This window comes from Chroicocephalus ridibundus, chromosome 1 (genome assembly GCF_963924245.1).
Source record: "Chroicocephalus ridibundus chromosome 1, bChrRid1.1, whole genome shotgun sequence".
Classification (NCBI taxonomy): Eukaryota; Metazoa; Chordata; class Aves; order Charadriiformes; family Laridae; genus Chroicocephalus; species Chroicocephalus ridibundus.
This window is the reverse complement of record NC_086284.1, coordinates 165,695,967-165,699,877: the sequence shown is the minus strand read 5'-3', so window position 1 is coordinate 165,699,877 and position 3,911 is coordinate 165,695,967.

The following is a 3,911-nucleotide window of genomic DNA, read 5'->3' as shown; positions in this document are numbered from 1 at the left end:
AATAACAAGGATTTCTCTGTGGTTCATTCTGTGCCTAGCCTCTCTGGAGCTTTCTGGGGACACGCAGGATTAGCCCAGCTAGAACTGCACAATGGGTTATCTGGTTTCTGACAGTGCCTGCTTATGGCCATGTGACCTTGCTGCAAGGAGCTTCAGGGAATGGCTATCGCTTTTGTCTGCCTGTGATCCCAGCCACTGATCATTTTGTCCTGTAGCGTGAGGATCGCTGAGCTTGTAACCCTTATCCTAGCTAATGCGGCTGTGGATGTTGTTTCACCATGCAAACATCCAATCCCTTTCTAAAACCTACTAAGCTATTTGACTCGCTATCCTGTTCTTGTGAATAAGTTAAAGCCTTCCCTGCTGTAACTGGAAACCAACTATTGTGTTCGAGGCTATTAGCCCTATGCGTGCTGAAAACCAGAGGCTGCTTGTTTGTCAAATACCAGTAGAGGCTAAAAGCAGTCTGTTGGCTCAGCAGAGATCTGGGAACGGGCACCTTTATGTGGAGGCGGAACTGAGTTCCCTACTAATGCATGCACTCCTCAGATGGTTAAATTAAGGTCCTTGCTCAGTGTGCCCTGTAGTCCCTAAAGTCTTCATAGCCCGAGCCGAGCTACAGTAACGGGATTCTCTTTGCACAGTCTCAGGGTGCACAGCCTGTATCGTGCCCCTGAGGTTAGTAGTGATACCTGTAACTCCTCTCTGGCTTAAATGCCTCTTCTACCTGCTCCAGCCATTTAGGTGTTTAGGATAAGAGCAAAAACAGGCAGACAAGTTGTGGTGATCCTTCCCTTAAAAGTCGTTTCTTCCTGCTGCAGCTGGCTCTGGCTATGACTGGTCCTACAGCCATCTTAGCTGCTCCTCCCTCTCCTACACCCAGCTATTAATTCTGTCAGGTTTCTCTTCCAAGCTTTTTGCCGTCCTTAGAGTATGTGCATGGCTTCTTCCCCGCACCATGGTCCCCTAATGCGGCTTCTTGTTAATTTTTACCAATGTGGGTGCCATTTGCCAAGATGTTCAGAGCAAACTGGTTCTCTGGTTAACGGCAAACCCACTCTCTCAAAGGAATTCTATCTGAATAAACAGCTGCCTCTTGTTCCTGACTGGGAAGCCCATGTCAGAACTGTTATCAGCCCTGTTAAATTCTGTATTTCTTTAAAAGCAGGGCATGACATGCAGATTTTTTTTGTACCTGGAACTTTATCACTTCAAGCAGAATTTATCACTTGCTCTCAGTCAGGCTGCCCAAATTATCACACTAAGAATGCAGAAGGTTTGTACATTTTTTTTTTTCCTTTCCCGGAAGTTTCTAAGATAACAAAAGTTGTTGGGTGAAGGTAGAGGGAAATTAAGTTTGAATTATTTCTTTTGTCTCAAAGAGTTATTGCCCCTGGAGCAGGGACCCCTAGAAGACCTAATTTTAGAGCAGCCCTTGTTCCCGATCATTTAGCAGGATCAGCCAGGCTGGGGTTGCTATAGAGACGCGAGTGTCCCCATCCCTTCCCCCACCCCCAAAAATGGCTGAGCACACTTATTTTCTTGGCACTCTGGGTGCCCTCACTCTGACTGCTGGGTATATTGGTCTGCGTTCTGGCAGGAATGGGAGTTAAGCTGCCATTTCTAGTTGTTCTGAGTCGCTGGGCAGGTGGAGAGAGGGAGGGACAGGCTTTTTCCCCTTTGCCTTGTTTGCTCAGACAGCTCTGGGGAGAATGCCAAACGCTGCTGGTGCTCGGAGCAGTTCAGCGCCGCTGCCTTTCTGGTACTTTCAGAGCACGGACGGGACATTGCCCTGAAGCTGCTAATTCAGACAAGGGTAATGGATACAGTTGGGTAGCCCAGAAAAACTCAGCCTTGCCTGCATGGTAATGATTTCTGTTCGCCAGCAAATGAAACCCAGGCAGGGCCCCTAGAGATCTGCAATATTTCTTACCTAAATAGATTTTTTTTTTAAAGTACTTGCTCAGTAGAAGGAGGTTTCCTGGCAGCGCTGGAGACCGGAGCACATGCTAAAAGGGCGAGCTTCCCTGCAGGGGGGGAATGAGACCAGACTGTCCCGCTACTGTCTGCCTGCCAGGCTCTGGAAGGGCTTCATCAGACCTTGGAGCCTGAAGTATCCCGATTCGGGGGGCTCCCTGGCTGCCAGCTGTGAAGCACTTGCTTCACAACTGCGAGGAAGGGTGGGAGGAGGAGGGGAGCTGCGTCTCTGCGGCAGCTGAACCCCTGTGGTGCTGGCTGCAAACCTTAATTGCATGGAGCTAAATGTGTCTTCCTGCCATTACTTTTTCTAGGTAGGGTTATCTCTTTTTTTCTTTTTCCTTTTTTTTTAATAAATCAAAAGGATGTTACATAATAAGTAAAAAAACTAATTTCAAATATTTACACAGGGGGGACAGACATGGGACCTCTTGGCCTATTAAGTAATTGTCCTCTTTGTTGCCAGTACTAACAAGGCGTTGCTGCGTTCTGAAATATAGATGTTCCCTGTTAGACGCCTCTTCAGACCGACTACCAGCCCCCCAGTGTCGCAACCTACAGCCCAGCTCAGCAAATAGCTCCTTAACGCACCTCCAGGCTTTTGGATCATTTCAGACCTTGTCTTGACAAAGCCCTTGAGCCCAAAGCATTACCTTTCTTGTAAAAAAAAAAACAAAACAAAACAGAACACTAAAGGTAGGCAAAGGCCTCAGGTCTGTCTGTGAGCTTTCCCTGCGGGAATTGTATAGACAAAATCCTGCTTCTGAAACCTTATCTGCACAGGAGCTGTTATTTTCTCATTATGGGGATCAGCTGGAGATGTTGTTTGCCTATTTTCAATAGCAGGAAAGAATTTTTCATTTCCTTGAGGTCGTCATGTGACTTGAATGTAAAGAAGATTCAGGGTATGGCGGTGTTAATTACGCTCGATTATAACCTGACTGCCCTTCCTTGGCATCAAATAACCCAGCAAAACGAGCTCTGCCCCAGCGGCGGCCTGGCGATTCCTTCCCTCCCCGCGTGCACGTGATCCGGTAGCTTTGCTTTGACGTAATGGCCAAATGGCCGAGAATGCATGAGCGGGTACTGTGACAGGATTCCTCTGCCTGCATGTGTACCGGGGCGACGCGATAATTAAAGGAGCACGGTCAAGGCACAAGTATTTTAAAGAGCCCTAATGTGTAACACCCTCTTAGTAACACCTTATTAAAACAACAATAGAATTTTAGAAATGTAATTGCCTCTTTTTTTTTTTTTTTCCCCCCTTAATGATGCTAAAAATAGCGCAGTCGTTTTAATTTCCCGATATCTGGCTGACAGTGTGATTTTTGTTTCCAGCAAAGCAAGGGAGTATTAGAAAAAGGAAAAAAAAAAAAAAAAAAAAAAGGCGTTCTTTTGTAACTAAATTCCTTTTAAACTAGGAGTGATGAAAATAGGGCTGCTCATAATAGCTCTCATAAATCTTCCCCTTCTCTGCCTCCCCCTTCCCCTGCAGAAAAAAAAAAAAACAAACAAAAAAGCTTCAAAAGTTACTGGGTTTTGGTTTGTGTTTTTTTTAAATCGGTGGGAAAATGAGCAAGGATAGTGGTGTAGCGCTGGGGCTAGGGAGGAGAGCACTGACGGGCTGGTGCTGGCTGGCTTCAGAAGAAGTCCTCTTCAGTGGCAAAGGCAGTACCTAAGGTAAAGAGTTCCTGAGCGAGGGAGGACAAACCAAACCCAGAAAGATGCCGAGGATCTTTGTGGAAACGGCGCGGGAGAGGGACTTCGTATTTTTGCACTTGGCAGACAGTTGCTACGGAGAATTATTTAACCGGATGGACATGGAGCAGCTCAGGAAGTGTCTGTGGTCTTTGTCCCTTTTGAAGACGGGCAATGAATTAAACATTCAAACATGACTGTGTTATTGGGAAGACAGGATTCCAAGATGGAATGTG